The sequence below is a fragment of the Myxine glutinosa genome, chromosome 5 (assembly GCF_964187855.1).
Source record: "Myxine glutinosa chromosome 5, kmMyxGlut1.1, whole genome shotgun sequence".
NCBI classification, from domain to species: Eukaryota; Metazoa; Chordata; class Myxini; order Myxiniformes; family Myxinidae; genus Myxine; species Myxine glutinosa.
The window spans coordinates 85166060-85193417 of NC_136265.1; the positions used below are offsets into that span (position 1 = coordinate 85166060).

The 27358-nt window shown below is 46.0% G+C and overlaps 1 long non-coding RNA gene across 1 annotated transcript; it reads right to left on the reverse strand.

The window, feature by feature from the left end:
* Nucleotides 1-732: 732 nt before the first annotated feature.
* LOC144892329 (uncharacterized) lies at nt 733-9377 on the reverse strand. The gene is made up of 2 exons (XR_013623519.1): nt 9186-9377; nt 733-1027 (listed from the first exon to the last, which is right to left on the reverse strand). It is a non-coding gene; the product is annotated as an uncharacterized LOC144892329 (long non-coding RNA).
* Nucleotides 9378-27358: the final 17981 nt, after the last annotated feature.

The window sequence follows — 27358 nt, forward strand, 5'->3', positions numbered from 1 at the left end:
CCATACTATACGTGAACGTACCCGTTTGCAAACGGGTGAGTTTTTCATGGAAGTCCTTCACGAACTTGCTGTCCATGTCTGACTTGCGACTGAGGGTGCGCCAGGAATGTGGAATTTATTGGTTTCATGCTTTAGCATTCGCCGTATCTGCATTGCCCATTTGCTTCTGGCCTCCCACCCATGCGTAGCACGGGTATCTCACGAGTATCTATAATAATCAATCTCTCTACCCCCATAGCGAGTGAGTGGTAGTTAGGTCTATTGAGGATATAATATTTGTAAATACGTTGCCCCCAAAAGAGGGTGAAATTTTTGATGAGCTCAAGTGTTTGTCAATAAGTTTTACTGAATTTTTCCCAATGACGAGTGTTAAATTTTATGTGAGCCAGAATCAACATTTCCCCTCTACTCACATGACACCATCTTTCCCGTTCCGTTTGGTCGGTCCAATGAGTTAATTTGTGAACCAGTGACAGGATTTCAACCAACCTTGGACAAAGTATAGAGTATGAGGCAAAGATAAACTGATGAGATGAATGCATCAAAGGTCAGAGGTCAGGTCAAGTAAAAATGTGACACTTGAAAACGGCTGAAGGGATTTAAATCAAACTTGGTACCAGTACGTGCAATGATGTAATCATGTGGGTGGACACGTATCGGTCGACGACGTGACGTCGAAGAGTGCCGTTGTGGTTTTCGTCGAAGAGTGCCGTCGAAGGATACAACAAGATATATTGTTTAAAATATTTTATTTAATCATGAAGAGGATAATTGATGTTTGTGAAATTGATCTCCTGCCATCATGGATATTTCTCAAAGCAATGAAATCATAATGTCGGGGTTTTTTTTTCTTTTCTTAACACCAGAATTCATCATCAAACTGATCAAATCAAAATGTATAAACATTGACAGAAACCTTGATGGGGATGGTTCTTGAAGAGAGAAGCTTCAGCATCATTTGGTTCAGGTCGATCCAGGTGAACATCAATGTCGTGCTCAGTTTTCACTTCCACTTTCACAAAAAAATCTGGAAAAAGTAAATTTTATTAAATGCAGGCACTCTTGTGTCACACGCATAAGCAGTCTTGTGTCACATGCATAAGCAGTCTTGTGTCACATGCAGAGCTGGTGCCATCTACCATATAAAGCACAATGTCAGTTTTGTGTGTTTGTACAGATGTCCTCCTTCATAAAGGTAGGTTTTAAAGGCCAATCTTTAACATGAATGTGTGTTCACTCCTGTCTATTTTGAGGATAAAACAACCTCGAAAAACATTTTCCATAAAAGAGTAAATATGTCTCTTCTATTGGAATTGCAGACGTCGGCTTGCAAACCAAGCCTCAATGGCGTTGTACAGAAGCGGTTTTTTTGTTTTTTTTAAGAACAATAACTCCAAGGCAGAGGAGGTGAAATTCGCTGCATGTGATGTGCAACGCGTGCACAGTAAAACGAGTGTTCATTTACATCCCAATGATGTCAAATAAATAAGGAAGATATAATCACATCGCAGAAACGTCCAGAGGCCCAAATAATGCGCAGTTAAAGTCTCCCTGGTCTCAGCATGTCTGGTTTGTTGTGCCTCTTACTGGATGGAGTCGAGACAAGCTCTTGAGTGATCGAGAGCTGCGATTGGCTCTTGATGACATCATTACACCACCCCTGGGTGAATAACTGTTGATCATTCGGCAGCAGCTGAAGGGCCATCTCTTGGGAACAGTAGCTCACCTCCTCAGCAGATGAAAGATGTGTCTTTCCGTGTGGTTTGCATAAAAGCTCTTACAAAGTGCATTTCTAATGTGTGCTTGCAATTTATTTTTATTGTTATAAATACTGATAAAGGGGGTTAACGGGCAAGGGGCAAGGGGGTTAACAAGGAGAGATGCAGAAAATAGGGCAAAATGGAGAAGATTGTCATGGGGACCGCAAGGCGAACCCCCACTCTAGTCGGGGAAATGGCCTTTAAAATGCATGTTGTTGTTTGTTGTTGTTATAAATACTGAAATATGGATGAGAATGTGTTTTTTTCATGGGGAAATATGAGATTTAGACACCAAAATATTGTCGAAACTTCCACGAAGACGAGCTCGGTGTGAGGCAGCAGCACCAGCCCAAAGGCGAGAGCAGTACTCCATCAAGATGTGGATGAAAGCTTTGCCACTGGTGAGAAGCTCAGCAGTGCCAAGGAAGGACTTCACATGACGCAGGATGCCCAGTCGGCAAATGGCTTTGGAGGCCAGCTTGGAAATGTGGATTTCCCAGGAAAGATCATCGCAGATAGTGAGGCCCAAAAGCTTCCAACAAGTGACAGAACTTCTTCATGAGCATTATTGAGAAAGTATATGGGCGGAAGGGGGGGGGGGGGGGAGTTCAGAAAGTATTCAGACCCCTTCACTTTTTTCACATTTTGTAATGTTGCAGCCTGATGCTGAAATCGTTTAAATTCATTTTTTCCACTCATCAATCTACACTCAATACTCCACAATGACAAAGAGAAAACAGGATTTTAGAAAGTTTTGCAAATTTATTAAAAAGAAAAATCGGGGGTGAAGGGCCTTGGCAAGAGAGGTGATCAAGAACCCGATGGTCACTGATTGAGCTCCAGAGATCCTGTGTGGAGATGGGTGATACTTCCAGAAGGACAACCATCACTGCAACACTCCACCGATGTGGGCTTTATGGCAGAGTGGCCAGATGGAAGCCAAACAGTTCAATCTTGGTTCCATCAGACCACAGAATCTTGTTTCTCACAGTCTGAGAGTCCTTTAGGTGTTTTTTTGCAAACTTCAAGCAGGCTTTCATGTGTCTTTCACTGAGGAGAGGCTTCCGTCTGGCCACTCTGCCATAAAACCCAGATCGGTGGAGTGTTGATGGTTGTCCTTCAGGAAGTTTCTCCCATCTCCACACAGGATCTCTGGAGCTCAGCCAGAGTGACCATCGGGTTCTTGATCACCTCTCTTACCAAGGCCCTTCTCCCCGATTGCTCAGTTTGACCAGGCAGCCAGCTCTAGGAAGAGTCCTGGTTGTTTCAAACGTTTTCCATTTAAGAATTATGGAGGCCACTGTGCTCTTGGGAACCTTCAATGCAGCAGAAAATTTTTTGTAGGCTTCCCCAAATCTGTGTCTCGACACAATCCTGTCTCTGAGCTCTGCAGACAGTCCCTTTGACCTCATGGCTTGGTTTTTGCTCTGATATGCATTGTCAGCTGTGAGACCTTACTTATATAGACAGGTGTGTGCCTTTCCAAATCATGTCCAATCAATTGAATTTTCCACAAGTGGACTCCAATCAAGGTGTAGAAACATCTCAAAGATGATCAAGAGAAATGGGAGGCACCTGAGCTAAATTTCAAGTGACATAGCAAAGGGTATGAATACTTATGTCAATGTGATATTTCAGTTTTTTTCTTTTTAATAAATTTACAAAACTTTCCAAAATCCTGTTTTCTCTGACATTATGGGGTATTGAGTGTAGATTGATGAGGGAAGAAATGTATTTAAACGATTTCAGCATAAGGCTGCAACATAACAAAATGTGAAAAAGTGAAGGGGTCTGAATACTTTCTGAATGCACTGTACACCTTTCCCTTCAGCTTCAACGACACTCCCCTCCTCGTCGGCACGCCACTCAGTTCCAGAAACTTCTTCCATGCACATCTCACTCCAGCAACCATTGCCGAGTCTGATCCACCTTCTCCATTCAGCATGTCTCCTCGGTAGCGAAATGTTTTCACACCTTCCAGCTTCACGCCGTCTCCAAGATCCAACTCAACATTTCCTCTATCTGCAGCTCCCGCTGTGCACACCTAACACTTGAATGTAGCTGCCACACTGGTTAATTACCCTCTCAGACCACTACATTTTTGATGAACCCACACAGCGCACATTGTACATTGAATGGAGTTCACTCCGACACCCTTCCTGCACACAGCACAGGGCCACTTCCCAGTTCTATCCACCTCACCACATGCTTTACCACTTGCCATCACCTTCGTCTTTCCCATATTCACTTTCAGACCATTTGCCTCCATACATTCCTTCCACTTGTTCATCTTCTCCTTCATTCCATCCATTCTCTCCCCAATCAACACCAGATCATCTGCATGCAACAACTCCCACGGTAAACCCTCCTTTATGTTCTGAGCCAGCACCGCCATCACAGCTACAAATAGTAGTGGACTTAGTACCGACCCCTGATGCACTCCCACCTTCACCTCAAACTCACCACTGTCCCGTCCTTCATCCTTTCAGCTGTGCGCGCTCTCTCGTACATTGCCATCACTACTCTGATCAACCATTCCTCCACTTCTAACTTCTTCAACGCCCATGTCACTACTTCACGTGGAACCCCATCGAATGCTTTCTCCAGATCAACAAACCCAAGAAACAACTTCTTCCTCTTCTCCATGTACTTCTCTTTCATGTAGAGAGAATGAGAGTGTCAGATTTGTCAGGATTGAAAGCCATGTTCCATGTGTTGGACAATTTGTGATTTTATCCAGGTCTGCAGAGAGTTAAGTTGGTGTGAGTGAGTGAGTTGTGAGTGAGTGAAGTTGGTGTTGCAGTTGTGACTTGCGTTGCAACTTGTGAGTCTGAGTCTGCAGAGAGTGAAGTTGGAATTTCTTGCGCTGGAGGACGGGACCAAGGCTCAAAATACACAGCAACTCATTAAAAAGTTGATATGCTGCCAGTCGATGTGAGGGATGAGAAATGGAACAGCAGAGGGTGGAGTTATCAACAAAAAGATAAAGAGGGTTTTCCAGAGAGCAGGAGTGATCAAGGATGAAGACAAGTACAGATACATTCAAAGTACACCGCTCCCATGCCAAATAATTAAATATCCTACAGCGCGGCATCGCCGGGGCCTCTCCGGCGGCCGGCAATACCGCAGTGCAGCTCATGGAGACTGCATTGGGAGGGAGAAAGAACCACCTTTAGAGGCCATTTTTCCCCGCAGAGCAGGGGTTGGCCTTTTTCGGGCACCTTGGTCCCCTTTGTGAAGCAATGTTTTATGGCCGGATGCCCTTCCTGCCGCCAACCCTGTTAGTCCCCTCTTGCGACACACAGGGAATTACCAGTGAACTGGTACTCAATTTGCCGACCTCAGAAGGATGACAGGCTGAGTCAACCCCCCTGGTGTTAATTCAGCGATCGACCGGGATTCGAACCCAGGATCCTAGGATCCCAAGCCGGCACCGTAACCGCTAAGCCAACACCAGGCTAGCATTGGGAGGGAGAGGTGTACAATAATTGATTGATTAATTGTATAATTAAAATCAATAAAAGATTATCACAAAATATTTTCTTAATCAATTGGCTTATAGCATAACTAAACCACGAGTGCTTCATCCGAAGATGTCTTTTAAAAATGTAATTAAATAAGCCATTAATAAAAAATTTAATAATTAATTGATTTATCAATAAAATAATTCATCGATGAAATGATTAATCAATAAATCAAAAATATCCTTGAAAGCCACATCACTTGGTCACTGTCATGACCAAATATGAGCTTCCTAACTGAAAAGGTGCCTGAGATATTGGCCAAATGAGAAAGAAAATAAATAAATGATTAATCATTAAAATAAATAAATAATAATCATTAAAAAATTCAATTATTAATCAATTCAGTCACAGAACACACAAACCACCACTATTTCATCAGAATGTGTAACTTCAAAAAAAAATTTTTTTGTCATTAATCGCATAATTAAATAATTAATCGATCAATTGATTAATTCATAAATCAAAAATAGCCTTTGCAGACAAATCACCTGGACATTGGCATGTCCAAATATCAGCTTCCTAACTCAAAAGGTGCCTGAGATAATGGCCAGAAGAGAAAGTAAATTTAATTAATTAAATAAGTACTTAAATTTAAAAAACCACCTTTATAGGCCATTTTTTCCCCACAAAGCGGGGGTTGGCCTTTTTCGGGAACCGTGGTTGTTGTTGTTTTTTTGGTCCCCTTTTTGAAGCAATGTTTTACGGCCGGATGCCCTTCCTGCCGCCAACCCTTTTTGCCGCCTTTAACGACAAACAGGGAATTACCAGTGAACTGGTACTCAATTAGCCGACCTCGGAAGGATGACAGGCTGAGTCAACCCCCCTGGCGTTAATTCAGCGATCGACCGGGATTCAAACCCAGGATCCTTGGATCCTAAGCTGGCACCCTAGCCGCTAGCCCAATATCGCTAATAATTAAATAACTCCTCAATTAATTGATTAATCAAAAAACAAAAAATACAGTTTTTGACAAAGGACTTGCTCACTATTGTGCCGAAATTTCAGCTTCCGAGCTCAAAGGATGGCTGAGATATCGCCCGGACAAACAAGAAAGAAAGAAAGAAAACAAACAAACAACCAGAGTGAAAACTGAGTACTCCCTTTCAGCGTGCGTCACTGCTGAGCTCGGCAATGACGTTTTGCAATGCCTAGAGATTGCATAGGAAAGGAGCGGTGTACAAAACAAACAACCAGAGCGAAAACTGAGTACTCACTTTCAGCGTGCGTCATTGCCGAGCCCCCTTCGGTGCCCGGCAATGACGTTTTGCAATGCCTGGAGATGGCATAGGAAAGGAGCGGTGTACAATTAGAAAAAGCAAAGGACCCCAAACACTGCCTTGAGGCACTCCAGCCTGAACGGGAAGAGGAGATTAGAGAATTCCATTGAGAGGCACGAGTTGACTATGACAGGAGAGGAAGTCCATGAGCCATGAGTTGAGGCAATCAGCCTTTTCAAGAGCAGTGCCAGCTGTGGAGTCATTTGAGGTAAGGGAGGTGATGAAGGGGGAACAAACACCAGACAGAGTCTCAACTGGACAACCACCAGTATTTGAAGGAGGGAGATAGGTTTGAGAGTTCAATCTTGAGATTTGAGAGGTATTGTTTCCTGGATCTCCTGAAGGTAGAAACACACTTTTCGGAGCTTTGTGGAAGGAACTGAGATTACCTTCAGTTGGATTGGACTTCCATGAGGCAAAGGCAAGTTGTTTCAGGGCAGCAGAATGAGGAGAAGGAAAACAAAGCGTGAAGTGGTGATGGGATGAGGCAGTGAGGAGCAATATGAGAGGGGGCAAAGGAAGTAGAAGATTGGAGGAGGTGGCTGAATGAGTTGGAAGAGAGAGGGCAGGGGAAGGAGGGAACTTTGTGGATGAGGGCAACTTTAAAAGGGGAGTGAAGGGGGTGATTTGAAGGTGAGAGGTGAGTGGGGAGATTTGAGAGAGAAGGGTGAGGGGAGATTGGAGGGGAAGCGAGCGACGTTTGCTTTGAATGGGGAAGAGGCGGCCGATTTGAGAGGGAGGGGTGAAAGGAAAGCTTTGAGAGGAAAGGGAGACAGAGAGAAGGCAAGGCTATGGAGGAGGAGGGAGAGGGCAGGAGAGGGGAAGGGATAAGACTGGGTAGCGGAATGATGAAGATGGGAGAAACACGATTTGAGGAGTGGGAAGCAGGTGACGGGTAAGGAGCAGAAAGAAAGATTATGAAAATGCCAAGAACAGCTGTTACGCTCTTTTGGAAATAACAGCTCTTGCCTCATTATTCATCTTTTGATCTCAAATCCAAATTTTTTGAGCATGCAGCAATCATAAAAATTTGACTTCACTGTTCCAATACTTATGGAGTGCACTGAAATTAACTCTTGGAAATAATCATCTCTCAAAACACTGAGCGGAGCAAAGGCGTACGCACGAATAATTCACCGCATGGCCATTTTGTTGTGTGCAGTGCAGTTGCCCTAACGAGTGGAATTTATTGTGCTGGAGGATGGAACCAAGGCTCAAACTACACAAAAACTCATTTAAAAGTTCATATTCAGATCCAGTCACTCCAACATGAGCATTCTGTTTCTGCTCTCTCAACTACCGATGGAAACCTTTCCCGTCACACATGAGATCAGGGCTGTCTCTCTCGGCACCTGTCGAGGTTTAAATCCAGTCTGGCACTCTGGAGACCACCTTGGTCTCCAAACTCTTTGCCCAAAGCAACCAAAGCAACCTCCACACATCGTTTTTAAAATTCTACTCTCGTAGCAACCGCATGCCTCTCAATGCAATCCTTTAATCTCCTCTCCCTGTCAAGGCTGGATTGCCCCCAAGGCAGTGTGCTGGGCCCAGTCCTATTCTTCAACAATCTCTCTGAATGTTTGGAAAATCCTCTTCATCTATGTGTTGAACATGTCACCCTCTGTTGTGACATCCCTCATCCTTCAGAGAGACAGACAGCAGCCTCTTCGCTCTCTTCAGACCTTTATATAATCACAAGAAGCTCAAACAATTGGTATATGTCTTTCCATTCTGCCAAATCTCACTCTCTCAATCTTTCTCTCCAGAAGGACATTCTGTCAAACCCTCCAATCTCCTTTCTTAACAATCCTCATGAAGAAGTTCAGTGATTCAAACTTTTGGGTCTCACCATCAGCGATGACCTTTATTGGGGGAAACCACATTTTTGTGTTGGCCTGCAAAGCAGGATTGGGCACCCTCCATTGTGGAAAGTCCTTCCTTTGCATACTTGAACTGTTATCCACCAACAAAACCGCCATCGGCAGCTTGATTGAGTGCTACTCAGGTGTCTGCAGGACGCACGCGGTCCAGCGGCAACCCCATTCTGGTGAAAATCTCAAAATCCAGAATCACTGCTCACCTCCACTCTTTCATTCCTCTTTTATAACCAACTGTGGAAACAACTTCCACATTCTCTTCAATCTTATTCTTCCCTCCAAGACTTCAAAACAGCTGTTCACCATAATCTCAGATGATCCCCCATCCACCCATGATCTTTTCCATCCCAAATTACTCCATGACAAAGAAATCCCTTTTCACAGGTCATTGTGATTTTTCCCCCTCCCCTCACCTCTTTTTGATTGCTTGTTGGTTTGTTACTTTTATGTTTCATCCCCACTTTCTCCTTCCATTTCTTCTTGTGTTTCATTCAATTTGATTGCAGCTTCTTCACCTCCATGTGTCCTTCTCCCCTGCCCTTCATCTCAGCCTCACATCGACTCTGCTATTGTTGTTTCCTATTTTCCATTCCCTTCCATTCTGCTCCAACATTTTATGATAACATTGTATTTCCTTCCATTCTTCCCTGGGTCTTCCAAGAGCCTCTATAAAGTACAAGAAAAAAAAAAACTCGGCACCAAACAAACACAGATCTCATCAAAAGTTATGTCGATCACACAACTCACCATTCAGCTGGTCGCTTTGCTCCTCTTCCAGACGAAAGGAGTTCACATCCTCTATTTTTATCTGCAGAATCTTAGATCCTTCCAGCTCCTCAACCTTCATTCCACAAACGAGCACAGTTGGCTGTTCCAATTCTGGCTGCACACCACAGGAATCCTTCCAACAGCCAACTTGAGCATACATCGTGGGTGAACCTATAGAGGCAAAAAGACATAATAATAATAATAATAATGCATTTATTTTATATAGCGCTTTTCAGGAAGCCCAAAGACGCTTTGACAGAGTGCAAAACATAATGCATAGCAAAACATAAAAACAATTGCAAAAAAAACAAGAATCAATAGGGAAATATTCAAAGCAAAAAGGAGGGAGGAGAAGAGATAGTCAGGGGTTAAATGCTGTGGGTTAAATGTTGAATGCAGTGTTGAACAGGTGGGTCTTGAGTGATGTTTTGAATGTGGTGAGTGAGGAGGAGTCTCTGATGGTGTGAGGTAGTGAGTTCCAGAGGGTGGGGGCAGCGATGGAGAAGGCCCTGTCCCCCCAGGATCTGAATTTGGTCCGGATGGGGGGGGGGGGGGGTCAGGAGGTTGGTACCAGCAGAGCGGAGGTTGTGGTTGGGAGTGTGTCTGGAGAGGAGGTCAGCCAGGTAGGATGGGGCCAGGTTATGGAGGGCTTTGTAGGTCAAGAGGAGGATTTTGTACTGGATTCTCTGGGAGATGGGGAGCCAGTGAAGCTTGAAAAGGACGGGGGTGATGTGGTCACGGGTCCGGGAATGGGTGAGTAGACGGGCAGGGAAGTTCTGAATGTATTGGAGTTTATTGGTGATTGTTGAGGGTGAACCATAGAGGAGGCTATTGCAGTAGTCCAGACGTGAGGTGATGAAGGCGTGGATGAGGGTTTCTGCAGCCATGGAGGAGAGGGATGGACGGAGACGGGTGATGTTTTTCAGGTGAAAGAAGGCTGTCTTTGTGATCTGTTTCGTGTATTTGTCGAAGGAGAGGGTTTGGTCAAAGATGATGCCAAGATTCCGGATGTGAGGGGAGGTGGATACTGGGATACCGTCGATGTTGAGGGCAAAGTTATTGGTGGATTTTATGAGCGTTTTTGGGCCAATGATGATTATTTCAGATTTATCATAGTTAAGTTTGAGGAAGTTAATTTGAAGCCAGGATTTTATTTCAGTGATGCAGTTTGTCAGGATAGAGTGGGTGGCGGTGGAGATGGACTTGGTGGAGATGAAAAGCTGGATGTCATCGGCGAAGCAGTGGAATTGGAGACCATGACGGCGGATTAAGTGACCGAGGGGGGACAGGTAAAGGATGAAGAGGAGAGGGCCAAGAACTGAACCTTGGGGGACACCTTGGGGGAGGGGAGCAGTGGGGGATTTGCAGTTATTGATGGAGATGAACTGGCGTCTGTCAGAGAGGTATGATTTAATCCAAGAGAGGGCAGTGCCAGTAACGTTAAACGTGGTTTCAAGTCGGGTGAGGAGGATGGTGTGATCGATGGTGTCAAAGGCGGCGCTGAGGTCAAGGAGGATGAGAATGTTGAGGTTGCCAGCGTCAGAGGAGAGGAGAAGGTCGTTGGTGATTTTGAGGAGAGCAGTTTCAGTACTGTGGTTGGAGCGGAATCCGGATTGGAATGTTTCATACAGGTTATTGGCAGAGAGATGATGTTTGAGTTGAGCGGCTACAGCGCGTTCCAAAACTTTCGACAGAAAGGGTAGGTTGGAGATGGGTCTGAGGTTGTTTAGGGTGTCAGGGTTTAGTCCAGGTTTTTTCAGAATGGGGGTAACAGCAGCAATTTTGAGGGATGGTGGGACGATGCCTGTAGACAGGGAGGAGTTTATTGTTGCAATGATAAGTGGAGAGAGAGCAGGAAGGGAGGCCTTGACAAAGCTGGAGGGGATGGGGTCAAGAGTGCAGGTGGCAGTTTTCATTCCTATGAGGAGTTCAGAGAGGTCAGTAGGGGAGATTGGGGAGAATTGAGACAGGGGATGGCAGGATAAGAGGGGGCAGGTGGTTTGAGGGGGAGCGGGTGCGGCGGTGGTCAAGCTGTTGTAGATGTTTTCAACTTTGCGTTGGAAGAATGAAAGGAAGGAGATGCAGTTGTCTACTGTGAATGACTGGGTGGTGGTGTTCAGGGGGCTGAGGAGTTTGTTTATTGTAGAGAAGAGTGCTTTTGGGTTTCCGGAGCCAGAGTGGATAATTTGAGAGTAGTAGGCGGAGCGGGCGCGGGAGAGGGCATCTTTGTAGTGTTGTAGGTGGTCCTTGTAGGCTTGGGAGTGAATTGTGAGACGTTTTATTGCGGAGTCTTTCAAGTTGGCGAGCACGAGTTTTCATCAGGCGGAGTTCAGGGGTAAACCATGGAGCAGAATGGGTGAAAGAAACTGTTTTGGTTTTTATAGGCGCAAGTTGGTCAAGGCAGGAGGAGAGAGTGTGGTTGTCGTAGTCAGTGAGATCAGAAGGGTTGTGGAGGTCAACGAAGGGAGAAGTGGACATTTTTTCAGAGAGGATGGATGAGAATGAGGTCGGTGAAAGAGCGTTTAGCTTACGGAAGTTGATAGTGCAATAATGCCTTGGTGTAGGGGCGGGGATGTTAATGGTCATTGTGATGGCTAAGTGGTCAGAGAGGGTGAGGTCGGAGCCAGAGAGATGGTGCAAGATTAATCCAGTAGAGCAGACAAGGTCCAAAATGTGACCACGGTTATGGGTAGGAAAGTTGACATGTTGAGTGAGGTTAAAGCAGGTGAGTAAATCAGTGAAGTCAGTGGTTATCGTGGAGTCAGTGGAGTCCATGTGGATATTGAAATCACCAAGGAGGAGGATTGAGGGGGAGAGGGAACATAGCTGGGTCAGAAAGTAGGAGAAGTCAGACAGGAATGATGGGTGAGGTTTGGGAGGGCGGTAGACAACAGCCATGACTGACTGTGTGTGACCAGAGAGTTTAAAAGCCAGGTGTTCAAATGATGGAGCAGATGCGATGGAGATGAGGCTGGTCCTGATGTCTTGTCAGTGAATAACGGCAATTCCACCACCTCGGCCCTCCGAGCGTGGTTTATTGATGTAGGAATATCCATTGGGTGTGGTGAGGTTGAGTGCAAAGTAGTCCAGAGGTTGTTGCCAGGTTTCAGTGAGACAGAGAAAGTCCAGTTTATTTTCCAGGATGTAGTCGTTGAGGATGAGGGATTTGTTGTTGAGGGACCGGGTATTGAACAGGGTGAGCTTGATGTTGTTTTGTACGGCGGGGATGAACTCAGGTGATTTGGCCAGGGTTCGCAGACAGGAGGTGCGATTGTGTGCGTTGCTGTGACCAGGTGCGCTGGGACGATGAGTGGGAGTGCGCTGAGCCGACCAGAGGACGGGGATGGAGTGACCTGATTGTAAATGAACAAACTTACGACCGGAGCCACGGTGAATGTACCTGGGTCGTCGCAGGAGTCCATTGGATTTGATTGCAGAGATGCATGATGGGGTGGAGCGGATATTAAGCAGAAGAAGCCTTGCGGCGGAGTACCGCAGAGCCATGCCAGGCAGGAGCGAAGAGACGAGCACGAGGCCAAGGTTGAGGAGGCGAAACAATGGCCACAACCCACGGGAGCGGGCCCGAGGAAACAGCGAAGGAGCCGGGCAGGCGAAGCTAAGAGCAGAGCCGGGACCATGCAGAGGGCAGACTCAATGGCCAAAAATCCGCCACGACCACCAGAGAAGCAAGCTAAAGACAATGGCCCAGTCGGAGAAGCGGCGAGCAAGCGACGCCAGCGTCCTCTCCGGACCGGACCGGAAGCGGCAGACACACCACCCTTCCTTGTTTGCTCCACTCTGAGTACCTTGAACCCACACAGTACCAACATGTGAAGTACCTCTGTACTTGAGACCTCATCCTCTCCCTAAATCAGTTACAGTACCTTAAACTTTCACCAAACATATGGCACACCTTGTGACACCCAAAAAATAAATTGTACATTGTAGCGGTTACCGCTGGATGCACACAATCGCCTTGCACCGGCCAGAACACGGCCAGACGCGCCTCTCCCGGGCATGCCCGGACTCACTGTTCCCGGGCACGCCCGAACCTCCCGGGCACGCCCTGTCTCGTCTTTCCCGGGCATGCCCGCTCTCGCCTTTCCAGGGCTCGCCCAGAGCGTCCGGGCATGCCCGCTATCGCCTTTTCAGGGCTCGCCCAGAGCGTCCGGGCATGCCCGCTATCGCCTTTCCAGGGCTCGCCCAGAGCGTCCGGGCATGCCCGCTATCGCCTTTCCAGGGCTCGCCCAGAGCGCCCGGGCACGCCCAGCCTCGACTTGCCAGGCCGCAGCCAAACACGCCCGGGCAGGTCCAGACTCGCCTTTCCAAGGCTCGCCCTTGACACCCGGGCATGCCCGGTATAGCTTTTGCCGGGCAAACTTCCCGACATAAATGTGTATATATATTGCTGCCCGATAAACGGGCTTGTCAGAATACCTGAGCTGTTTTGTTTCAATAAAGCAACTCGGACGAATTCCGTCTTTGGTCGCGTCAATTCTTTCGACTCGCGTTGGAGCGCAGTTCCTTCAACATGTTTTTATTTTTTTATTTTTTTTGTATACAAGATCGAGGCTCGTGAAAGAGCGAACATTAACCACACAGAAAGATAAACTGACACATAAAACATATAACATCGGGAGCGGTAGACAAGATGGGGAGAGAGGGGGAAGGACACAAACACAACATTTGAGAGCAGGGACCGAGAGACATGGAGACATCGAGAGATCTGAGAGAGGGCGAGGGCTTTGGGGGGGTGCATGGGAAGGGGGGGGGGGGGGTGGGAGAGGTATAAAACATCGACACTGCCAGGACTTCCAGGAAAGAAGTTGGAATTTCAAACAAGGTGAATTAGCGAATTAGGTGAATGGGGTGAATTAGCGGGGGCAGAAAAGATCAAGGTTTTGGATGGGGGAAGATAAGAGATGGTGGTGAACAGCTGTTTTAAAGACCTGGAGGGAGGAGTGGGATTGAAGGGAGTGAGGGAGTTTGTTCCAGAGGTGGGAGAAAAGAGGAATGAAAGAGTGAAGGTGAGCAGAGAGCCGAGATTTCGGCAGTTTAACCATCAGAGGGTTGCTGGCAGATCTTGTGCGACCTGTAGGAATATTTGGGGGACAGAGCACAGAGAGAGCTGTGGGTGCAAGGCCGGAGAGGAGTCGGTAGAAGACAGAAAGACCACCTACCTGCCTGCGGTGAGTGAGTGAAAGGCCCTCAGAGATAGCTTCATCGCGGAAGATTCCAATAATTCTGAAAGCTTTGGTTTCAACAGCGTGAAGCCGAGCTAGGTGTGAGGCAGGAGCACCGGCCCATAGGGGAGAACAGTATTCCATTGAGCTGCGGATGAAAGCCTTGTATGTGGTGAGGAGCTCAGGTGTGCCGAGGAAGGACTTCGCACGACGGAGGATGCCCAGTCGGCGACTGGCTTTGGAGGCCAGCTTGGAAATGTGGTTTTCCCCAAGAAAGATCATGGCAGATAGTGAGACCCAAAAGCTTGAGCGACAGAACTTCTTGGAGAGGATTGTTGAGAAAGTAGATGGGAGGGTTGTCCAGTCAATCTTTTCAGAGAGACATAGCAAGAGTGTGAGATTTGTCAGGATTGAAAGACATGTTCCACTTGTTTGACCAGTCTGTGATTTTGTCCAAGGCTTCAGAGAGTGAGGAGGCTGCAGACTGCCGATCTGAGGGAAGAGGAATGGAGCGGCAGAGAGTGGAGTCATTAGCAAAGAGATAGAGAGGATTTTCAAGAGAGTCAGAGAGATCATTGATGAAGACCAGAAAAAGCACAGGGCCCAGAACACTGCCTTGGGGAACTCCAGCCTGAACAGGAAGAGGAGATGAGAGAAACCCATTCAGGGCCACACGTTGACGACGACTAGAGAGGAAGTCCGCCAGCCATTTGTGGAGATTTCCATGGATACCAAAGGAGGAGAGTTTGGTGAGCAGAGCGGGGTGCCAGACCGTATCGAAGGCACGTGATATGTTGAGGGAGACAGCTCTAATTTCCTGTTTGGCATTGAGGACCTCCATCCATTGTTGAGACAGCAGAAGCAGCATGTCCAGAGTAGAGTGACCTGGTCTGAAACCAAATTGATGATCAGAGATCAAGCCATTGGAGAAGAGGAAAGATTTCATATCCGAAGCAATGATGGATTCCATGACTTTGCTGATAATTGGGAGAAGGCTGATTGGTCTGTAGTTGCTAGGATCTGTTTTTGCACCTATTTTGTGCAAAGCGGTGATGTTGGCTGATTTCCAAGCAGATGGCAGTTGACCTTGAGCAAAAGAGAGGGTGAAGAGAACAGAGAGAGGGTGAGATAGAGCGGCAGAGCAGGATTTTAGGACCCGTGGGCTGATGCCGTCGGGTCCAGTTGCAGAATCAGATTCGAGGGTTGACAGAAACTTTTCCACCTTGTCAGGAGGAAAGGACACGGAGTCCAGGAGCAGCTGGGTACGACTGGGTATGGTGGGTACAGAGAGGGATGGGTTTGGGACACAAGATTTAGAGGCAAACACAGAGTTGAGGCATTCAGCTTTTTCACGTGCGGAGTCAGCTGTGTAGCCGTTTGAGGTAAGGGAGGGTATGGAGGGGGAACAAACACCAGAAAAGGATTTGACCAGACGCCACCAGGATTTGGAAGAGGGAGACAGATAAGAGAGTTCTGTCTTGAGAACGGAGAGATATTGTTTCCTGGCTCTCCTGAGGGTGGACACACACTTGTTTCGGGCTTTGTGAAAGGAAATGAGATGTCCTTCCGTTGGATTTGCTTTCCAGGAGACGAAGGCAAGTTGTTTCTGGGCAACAGCCTCACCACAAGATTCTGTGTACCATGGACGGGAGGAAGGGTATGACAACTGAAGACGAGATGTGATAAATCTGTGCATGAGAGAGAGCAATTTACTTTGGAAGAATTCCCAGGATGAGTTGATGTCAGAGGTGGTAGAGATGGGAGAGCAGTCCAGATGATTGATGGCTGCTTGAAGACCATGCCAGTTGGCCTGAGTGAAATGCCAGACTCGTCGACGCTGAGCAGGCTCCCTGAGAATGGTCAGAGAGATGTCCACTTTAACAAGGACATGATCAGATGATCCGATTCGAGCAGAAGAGCAGCAGACATTTTCAGGGAAGTTAGTCATAACCAAGTCCAGAAGAGAAGATGCTCCGTTGACTGAGATCTGGGTCGGGAAATTGACAGATTGTGTCAGTCCCAGTGAGTCGCAGAAGTCCTTTGCTGAGGAGCCATGGCTGGTGAGAGAGAGGTACCCACACCCAGCCAACTGGCATGATGACAGTTGAAATCACCACATATGAGGAAGAGAGAGTTGGGATGAGTAGATAGACGTTGGTCCATATTATCAGACAGCGAGACGTAGATGGAGTCATCACTGTTTGGTGGACGGTACAACACACATATGAACAAGAGGTGGGAGCGAAGGGGAAGCCGTAGCCAGAGGTATTCCTGGGGGTGAGGTGGAGAGAGTGCAGTGCAGGGCGAGTGAGGAAGAGAGTTTTTGATAAAGATAGCAACCCCACCTCCAGGACGAGGCTCAGGTCTATCATACCGGAGGACGGAGTAACCCGGGAGATATACTAAGGAATCAGAGACATCATGAAGGAGGAAAGTTTCTGTCAAGCAGATCACGTCTGGTTTGACAAAAGCAACCTATATGGAGAGATCAGTTAAGTTTGAGCGAAGGCCCCGGATGTTTGAGGTCCATACTGTTAAGGAAGAGGAAGGGGGAGCATCGGATACAGAACAGGGGGGGGGGGGGGGGAAGCGGTAGGGCAGGATGTGGAAGAGGAGGAAGAGGTAGGGAGAGCTGTTGCAGGTGTGTCAGAGATTACAGAATAGCTTGGAGAAAGGGAAGAATGGGGCGGACAAAAGGTTTGATGGTGTTTGGGTGAGGCGCAGTGAGGTGTTATTTGAGGAGGGGGAAGAGTGAGGCAGAAGGCTGAGGAAGATGAAGGTGAGAGTTGGAAGGGGGAAGAAGCGGGGAGGACGCTTTGAGGAGGAGGGGTGAGAGGGGCGAAATTGAGAAGAAATGAGGGTGGGGAGATTTGAAGGGGAGGGGTGAGGGGGGAGTTTGGGAGGGAAGGGACAAGGGGAGGGATTTGAAAGGGATGGGATATGGGGGAGATTTGGAGGGGAGGGGTGAGGGAGGAGTCTAGGAGGGGAGGGGCGAGGGGGAGTCTTGGAGGGGAGGGGTGAGGGGGTAGTTTCGGAGGGAGGGGGCAAGGGGGGAGATTTGAAACGGATGGGTGATGGGGAGGATTAGGAGGGGAGGGGAAAGGGGGAAGATTTGAAAGGGATGGGTGATGGGGAAGATTTGGAGGGGAGGGGTGATTGGGAAGATTTGGAGGGGAGGGGTTATGGGGAAGATTTGGAGGGGAGGGGTGAGATTGGATTTTAGAAAGTGTACGATTTATGGGAAACTAACATTTATTGCAAAATGAGTTTCTTGTGACCTTCGAGTTAAAAATACGTTTCAGGACGCTGGATGGAGGATGGAGTGCAGGAGAGTTTCGGGAATGTAGAAAAAAGGCACTATAGGAGATGGAATTTTTTAGGATGAATAGATTTGGTGAGCAAGTCGAAAGCAGCCTTTTAAAGAAGAAGAAAAAGGTGTTATAATATATGATGGAATACATAACTTGAGGGGAAAGTGTAAACATTGAAGGTTAATAACAGTGAAAACTATCTGGGGAAATGGGGGAGAAACACGTGGTCGAAGAACGAACGAACGAGTAAGAATGAATAAACGAATGAGAACAGAGAAGGGAATTTTTTTTTTTTTTTCTGAGTTGAGATTTACACAAGGAAGTAGGCTATGGGGTGAAAAGACTGGGAAAACAGAGAACGAAAGTTATTGGATCACAAACGACGGACCGCTGAGAGAAAAACAAAGCCTCAAGGTTGTACACTGTACAAGGCCTCAAGACACGACACGAATTAACACGATTTTCAATACAGGTATGGAAGATTTGCACCGAAAATCTTCCTCCGGACACAATATACGTATACACACCATAAAATAAATACAGTTATAACGAAAATACAAATGGGAACAATTACTTAACTTCTATTTCAAATCGCTCGCGACGCGGCAAAGGCCTTGCTCGCGACGCGGCAAACAGACGATTAATTTATGAAAGATAAACACCGAGAAACTTCCAAGGTGCACATTATAACTTCACACACCGAAAGATAAATACAGTTTCGACAAAATACAATTGTGAACAGACTTAACTTTGAAAACGTGGAGACCGTGTGGAGCTTCGAGAATCCCTGCCGCCGTCTCCAAGATCTCGCGAGATGTTGCAGTACTTGTGGAGTACTTTACACCACCTTTACACGTGCGTCCCACCAACTTTACAATTGAAAGGTACAATGAGCCACCTTTCAATATTTTCCATGGAGATGTTTCGGAGATATAGAATGAAAAGTCTTTCGGTTTTTCCAAGATGGCACCCGTACCATGTAACCGATGACGTCAGACTTATCATTTGAAATTCTAAAAGAAGAAGCACTTCAATGGTGAAGATTTAATGTCAATCAGAGCAACAGTAGCAGAGAAAACATTTTTTAAAGGGAATAAAACTGCAAAATGCCGGCAAGAAGGGACATACACCACCGGTCAAAAGTTTTAGAACACCTCAATTGTTCCTGTTTTGGATTGAAATTTACGCAGTTTAATGTCCAATGAATAACCTGAAATGGTACAAAGGTAAGCAGTAAACTGGTCGACGTTAAAAAAAAAGGTTTAGGTTCGCAAAAACGGGAAAATAATGTAAATTGCAGTTATATTGTAAAAAAAAAAAAAAAAAAGGCCTTCTTCAGGGAACAGTTAATGGGTTAACAACTTACAGCTATGTAAGTAGTTGATAATGTAAGTAGTGCAGCAGCAATGCAATTAATGCAAATTAAATTAAATAATGCAAATGCAAAATAATGTGCATGCAATGTGCATGCAAAATAATAAAAAATAATTTGCCTTTAATAATGGAAAATTAATGCAAAAAAATGCAAATTAAAGCAGCAGCAATGGTACAAATAGCAGCAGCAATGTAAGTAAATGAAGCCTTGAAAGTTGATACAAACAATTCCTCCAGGTGTCCCAACCTCTGCTGATTATTTGATGACAAACCCCTGTCTGTATAAAAGCAGTTTTGGAACAGACTGTTATGACACCCTCTGAAGCATTATTTGGACAATATTGCACTGCAGGAAGGAGTATATTGGAAACTGCAGGAAACTCTGACAGGAAGAGGTCTGGCAGACCCAAAGCCACAACAGAATCAGAAGACAAGTTTCTGAGAGTCAACAGCTTGCGTGATAGGCGGCTCACAGGATAACAGCTTCAAGCACAGCTTAACACTGGTAGAAGTAAGCAAGTCTCAGTTGCAACTGTGAAGAGAAGACTTCAAGCTGCAGGTTTGAGAGGTCGAGTGGCAGTAAGAAAGTCATTGCTGAGATGGCAAAACAAGAAAAAGAGGCTTTCCTGGGCCATGAATCACCACCAGTGGACTACTGAAGACTGGAAGAAGGTCTTGTGGACCGATGAATCAAAATTTGAAATCTTTGGTTCATCACGCAGGGTTTTTGTATGCCGTCGAGTTGGCGAAAGGATGGTTCCTCAGTTTGTGACACCAACTGTCAAACATGGAGGAGGAAGCGGATGGTCTGGGGCTCTTTTGCTGGATCCAGAGTCGGCGACTTGCACAGAGTGACTGGCACCCTGAACCAAAAGGGCTACCACAGCATTTTGCAGTGCCATGCAATACCCTCTGGTATATGCCTAGTTGGTCAGGGGTTCATTGGCAACATAATGACCCTAAACACACCTCCAGGCTATGTCAAAACTACCTTCGAGGAAAAGAATAAGACGGTAGGCTTCAAATCATGGAATGGCCAACACAGTCTCCAGACTTAAACCCCATCGAGCTGGTTTGGGATGAACTGGACGGAAGGCTGAAAGCAAAGCAACCTACAAGTGCAACACATTTGTGGGAACTTCTGCAACAGTGTTGGGAAGAACTTCCCGAACAATGTTTGATTTCCATTGTCGAAAGAACGCCACGAGTGTGTTCGGTGGTTATATCTCCAAAAGGTGGCTACATTGCTGAGTCAAAAATTTAAATTAAATTTTGTTCAACAAAATGATTCCATGATTTCTTTTTTATCTCCAATTGTTAACTTAACTGGACTTCCGTTCAGTTGAGTTCATCACATACTGAACCCTCCGGCGTCCGTCGTCATCGTGTCGTCTGTTAACCTTTCGACGTTAACACTCCAGCGTCCACAAATATCAACCGATTCTGATCAAACTTGACAAGCAGCACCCTTACCCCAATGACCAGGTTGGTTTTACATTTCAGCCCGATCCGTTGAAAAATGGCGGACTTAGGCGACCATTTTGTTTTTGGTCATGAAAACGACGTTAACACTCTCGCGTCCATAAATATTAACAGATTTTGATCAAACTTAGAATGTTTAACCCTTACCACAAAAGGTAGGTTGCTATTGCATTCCAGCCCAATCCGTCACAAAATGGCCGCCATATTGTTTTCAGCTCCGAAACGACGTTAAGACTTTAACGTCCACAAATATTTATGGATTTTGATCAAACTTGGTGTGTGAGACTCTTACCACACAAGGTTGCTATCTTAAGTCAAATCTAGTACAGACAACTGACCTACTTTAAAGTTGTCCAGTCAGTTTAGTTGAGTTCTGCTTCCCTGGAAGCTCCAGTTTATTTGTTCTATGCTTAAATTCAGAGTACATTGAGACATGAAACTGCGTAAATTTCAATAAAAACTGGAAAAATTGAGCTATTCTAAAACTTTTGACCGGTAGTGTACATACATACCATACGACGGACAGACAGGCAAACGCTGTTAAAGACAGCATTGCCCTACAGAATACGCCATCAAAACAGTTCTTGCTCCATTGTTCTTCTGTACGGAAGACTCTGCCACATTTGATGCCAAATAAAAGCCTCTTATATAGCAATTTATGAAATGCCTTCCAGAAGTCCAGGTATGCCAGACCTCCTGCACTTCTCCTTCATCTTCCCAATCAGTAAATCCCTCAAATAATTCCCAAAAATTTACACCATGATTTTCCGTTTGCAAATTCATACTGGCATCTTAAATTAATTTACGTAATGGTTCCTCATCTGCTCCAATACCTTCCCGGAGATGCGGAAAGATCAACAGTTCTCCAATGTTTCCCTTGGGCCCAAAAACGTTTTGGATAAGTCATTCAAGATGGTGTTGCCTTAGCGGTTAGGGTGCCGGCTTGGGATCCTAGGATCCTGGGTTCAAATCCCGGTCGATCGCTAAATTAACACCTGGAGGGTTCACTCAGCCTGTCATCCTTCCGAGGTCGGCAAATTGAGTACCAGCTGGCTGGGATGAATGATCCCGGTGTGTACCCCGGTTTAGAATAGGTACACCATATCCCTGCGCATCGTAAGAGGCGACTAAGGGTTGGCGCCAGGAAGGGGGCATCCGGCCAGAAAAACATTGCCTCAAAACAGGGAACCATGATTGTCATGGGGCCCGCAAGGCTTACCCCTGCTCTCGCGGGGAAAATGGCCTTAAAACGATCATTCATTCATTCATTCAAGAAACTTTGATGCAAGAGAAAACTTAGCCCATCTTGCCTCTGCTGGAATAACCCCACATTGATTCAATCTCTTGTATTGACATTATTTCACTGAAAACAAATAGGGAGAAGAACAGCACAGAGACATGAGCAGAGTTTATATTGTAGTAAATGTTTCCTACATTGTGATTATGGGCTGGCATTATCGCCTGGAAATGGGGTCGCCAATTCATGGCTTGTGGGAAACATGCTGCCGCCAGACTCAGAAGTAGCCCAAGACCGGAGAAACACAATCTGCTGTATATTTTATTGTGAGCCCAAAAAAATCTGATGACGGAAAAAACAACAATACACTGGAACAGCACTCTTCGACGTGATAGAAAAGGAAATATCATTCACCATAATCCCTTGTGAGCGAAGCCATCCTCACCGACAGACAAGTTTCAGTGGCAAGACTCAGCTGCTCCTGGGCTCTGTGTCCTTCTCTCCTGACAAGGTGGAGAAGTTTCTGTCAATCCTCGACCCTGATTCTGCAACTGGACCAGACGGCATCAGCCCACGGGTCCTAAAATCCTGTTCTTCCGCTCTTTCACTCCCTCTCTCTGTTCTCTTCACCCTCGCTTTTGCTCAAGGTCATCTGCCATCTGCTTGGAAATCAGCCAACATCACCGCTTTGCACAAAAAAGGTGCAAAAACAGATCCTTGCAACTACAGCCCAATCAGCTTTCTCCCAATAATCAGCAAATCATGGATTCCATCATTGCTTCAGATATCAAATCCTTCCTCTTCTTCAAAAGCGTGATCTATTATCATCAATTTGGATTCAGACCAAGTTATTCTACTCTGGACATGCTGTTTCTGGTCTCAACAATGGATGGAGGTCCTCAATGTCAAACAGGAAATTAGAGCCGTCTCCCTTGACATATCACGTGCCTTCGATACGTTCTGGCACCCAGGTCTGCTCACCAAACTCTCCTCCTATGGTATCCATGGAAATCTCCATGCATGGCTTGAGGACTCCCTCTCTGGTCGTAGTCAACGTGTGGCCCTGAATGGGTTTCTCTCATCTCCCCTTCCTGTTCAGGCTGGAGTTCCCCAAGGCAGGGTTCTGGGCCCTGTGCTTTTTCTGGTCTTCATCAATGATCTCTCCGACTCTTGAAAATCCTCTCTATCTCTTTGCTCCCGCTCCTTTTATTGTATTTTTTGTGTCAGTTTTTTTTTTGTGATTCATGTTGGCTCTTCCATGAGCCTCGATCTTGCATACAAAAAAGAAAAAAAAGAAGAAAAGTCATTCAGGCGTTGCGGCAAAATAACAGGATTTAAGTTTAAACATCAATTAAGTTGAAAGTTGAATTAAATTGATTTAAGTTGAAACAATAAGATTTAACGACACGGAGCTTTTTTCAACTATACAAAGTCGGAACTCGAGACAGGGTTCCAAATACTAAAAGCCCCCACAGGGCGATTCGTGTGTTGCAAGGGACGAACAAATGACTGAAGCACCCACTGGTCACGTGGTGGTCTGAAAAACATGGATATCACGGGCCAAGTCGATCGTTAATATCTCGTTCAGAAACATCTTATAAACCAACATGAACAAACCACAACTCTTCCTCTTCTCACAAAGATGTTTAAAACCTGAAATCTCCACAACTCTTCCTCTTCTCACAAAGATGTTTAAAACACGAAATCTCCACAACTCTTCCTCTACTCACAAAGATATTTAAATCCCCAAATCTCCACAACTCTTCCTCTACTCACAAAGATGTTTAAAACCCGAAATCTCCACAACTCTTCCTCTACTCACAAAGATGTTTAAAACCTGAAATCTCCACAACTCTTCCCCTACTCACGAAGATGTTTAAAACACGAAATCTCCACAACTCTTCCTGTACTCACAAATACGTTTATTACACGAAATCTCCACAACTCTTCCTCTACTCACAAAGATATTTGAAACCCCAAATCTCCACAACTCTTCCCCTACTCACGAAGATGTTTAAAACACGAAATCTCCACAACTCTTCCTGTACTCACAAATACGTTTATTACACGAAATCTCCACAACTCTTCCTCTACTCACAAAGATGTTTAAAACACGAAATCTCCACAACTCTTCCCCTACTCACGAAGATGTTTAAAACACGAAATCTCCACAACTCTTCCTGTACTCACAAATACGTTTATTACACGAAATCTCCACAACTCTTCCTGTACTCACAAATACGTTTATTACACGAAATCTCCACAACTCTTCCTCTACTCACAAAGATGTTTAAAACACGAAATGTCCACAACTCTTCCCCTACTCACGAAGATGTTTAAAACACGAAATCTCCACAACTCTTCCTGTACTCACAAATACGTTTATTACACGAAATCTCCACAACTCTTCCTCTACTCACAAAGATATTTGAAACCCCAAATCTCCACAACTCTTCCCCTACTCACGAAGATGTTTAAAACACGAAATCTCCACAACTCTTCCTGTACTCACAAATACGTTTATTACACGAAATCTCCACAACTCTTCCTCTACTCACAAAGATGTTTAAAACACGAAATGTCCACAACTCTTCATCTACTCACGAAGATGTTTAAAACACGAAATCTCCACAACTCTTCTTCTCCTCACAACTCCCTTTGTGTAAAATTGTGCTTTGGTTTCGCGCGCCACGCCAACAAGATCAACGCCAGGTTATGCACGACTCTTCTTCTTCTCTATCCCATTTTGTTCGATCTCTCGATCGTTGTCTCACCCCCACCAACGTGTATTACAAGATCATTGTTTACAGACTATAATTTTGCGAAAATATATATATATAAAACACAGTTTGTGTGTGTGTGTGTGTGTGTGTGTGTGTGTGTGTGTGTGTGTGTGTGTGTGTGTGTGTGTGTGTGTGTGTGTAATGTTACCGATAGACTCCGAAACGGAGAGGCTCACGTGCTTGATATTTGGCATAGACATGGCCATTGAGCCTGGGACGAACATGGCCGACCTCAAAATATTTGACGATCCATATTTTTTATTCATATTTACCTCAGCGCATTTCAGCGAAGTACCCGCTAATCTCAGCCGGTGTCAGAACAGCTCGCTGATTCGCTCAGAGCGATCACGTGATGTTCCATCCCCGCCGCTAGACTGATTCGCTCAGAGCGATCATGTGATGTGACCATTGCCATTCACTCCACATAGGTGGAGATGCAGTTACCGGGCGCCATCTTGGTTGGCATTCGATGCTGGGCGACGGTGATTTCCGTCACACGTTTGCACGTAATTCAGAGCGAAAAGCGATCGTGTTTTGTGTCGATTTTTGTCGATTTTGTGCGATATGAATTAAATGTCTTTGATAGGGACCGGTAATTCCGCCAGGGGCGCTGCGCGCACTACTTACGTCACGCTGTGCATGGCACTCTGTGACCGCCGTTGCGGTGCAATGCTTTGCGGGCAAATCGTTTTTATGCCATGGTATGTCATATTTTGGACTTAACCACTCTTCATGACTGATCATGTGACATCTACACACTCATGGCTACCACCGAGACGGCTACCACCGAGACGGATCCTGGTTTCACGTGAGTAATATCTACCATATTTGCTCGATTTTTGAAACCGATGCATGCAAATATCGTGTCTATACCACACCTAAAATATTTTTCAGAAAGAAGAAGCACATCTCCCCTTTGAAAGTGCCCCGGAAGTGTGTCCAGGTGGAATTTCTAAGTCGTAGGTCTTAGCAACTCTCAGCAATCTGTTTACCGCATGGATTTATCTCGAGTATTTACTAAACTGTGCGAAGTTGAAGTTGCATACATATATTCAGCAGTTTTTCAATGTAAATCGGTTGTAATGTAACCTCCCCCCCTCCTACCCACTCCCCTCCCTACCGCTCGTACCCACCTCTCCCCCTCTCCCCTCATCCCTCCCCTCTCCCCCCTCCCACCCCTTCCCATCCACCTCACCCTCTCCCCATCCCTCTCCCTCTTCTCCCCTCGTCCCCCTCTTCTCTCCTCCCTCTCCCCCTCTCCCTCTCTCTCCCTCCCCCTCTCCCCCTCTTCTCCCCTCCCCCTCCCCCTCTTCTCACCTCCCCCCATCTTCTCCCCTCCCCTCCCGTCCCCCTTCGCCTCCCCCCGCCCGGCAATGCCGGGTACTTCTGCTAGTCTGACATAAAAGTCACTCAATTCATCCACAAATTTGGAATCGGGAACATTAGTGGGCAATCTACCATCCTTCACCTTCTTCTCCTCCATATGACTGAGTCTCCTCCAAGCGTTGCGAGCATCACCATCGTGTAGTTGTTCTTCAATCTTATCCTTGTACGAATGTTTACACTTGCCGATGAGAGGGCACTGTTCTTTCTATGCCTTCCTGAGGACGGAGTCATTCTTCCTCAGGAATGCACGCTTCTTCTTCATCAAACAATCCTTCACTTGAGGTGACCCAATGTTTGTTATTGGGAAACATGTGAATGGTTCTCTCTGTGGTCACGAGGTCCTCATAGAACTTCACATAATCTGTGATGGTCTCAGTAAGTTCATCAAGGTCGTCACAAGAGTTGAAAAATACATCACCGTCTGTGCACAGGAAACAGCCCTTCAAACGTTTGTGATCCTCCACCGTTCTGGGTTTAACGTCTTGCAAGGAACCGGCATTCTTTTCACCTTTGGTCTGTATGTAGGTAAGAGATGGACCACCTTATGGTCTGTATGTAGGCAAGAGATGGACCACCTTATGGTCTGTATGTAGGCAAGAGATGGACCACCTTATGGTCTGTATGTAGGTAAGAGATGGACCACCTTATGGTCTGTATGTAGGCAAGAGATGGACCACCTTATGGTCTGTATGTAGGCAAGAGATGGACCACCTTATGGTCTGTATGTAGGCAAGAGATGGACCACCTTATGGTCTGTATGTAGGTAAGAGATGGACCACCTTATGGTCTGTATGTAGGCAAGAGATGGACCACCTTATGGTCTGTATGTAGACAAGAGATGGACCACCTTATGGTCTGTATGTAGGTAAGAGATGGACCACCTTATGGTGAAAACACATAAGATAATGTGCATGTGTGTGAAATCTAATTTGTTTAAAAATTTCATAAAGTTGGTATGTACTATGTACCAACCAATTGCAGACATGTTGTGTGTGATGTATTCTTTGGGACAAGTGTTGGACAAGCGCGATGTGTGTACACATTGCAGGCAACAATTGGATTAGATGAAAGAATTGTACACATGTGCAGTGCATCCCATTTTACCAATCCCTTCTGGACCATAATTGCACATTCCATAAACTTGAAAGTGTTGACATTGCAGACATGTTGGAAAACGTGATGTGTACATGATGAATGTACACGACGAGAGGACCGCGTGTAGAAGCGCCCAAAAATGGCGCCGGTCAATCAGGCGAGCACATCGATTGGTGCAGCAGGCAGCCAAAGGTCTCCCGCTCAATCCCGGGCCAGCCAGCACAACACGGTCCCCAGCTCCCCGAAGAGCACCACAGACCAGCAACACCTCCTCCTTGGACTATTTAAAAGTTCCACAAAG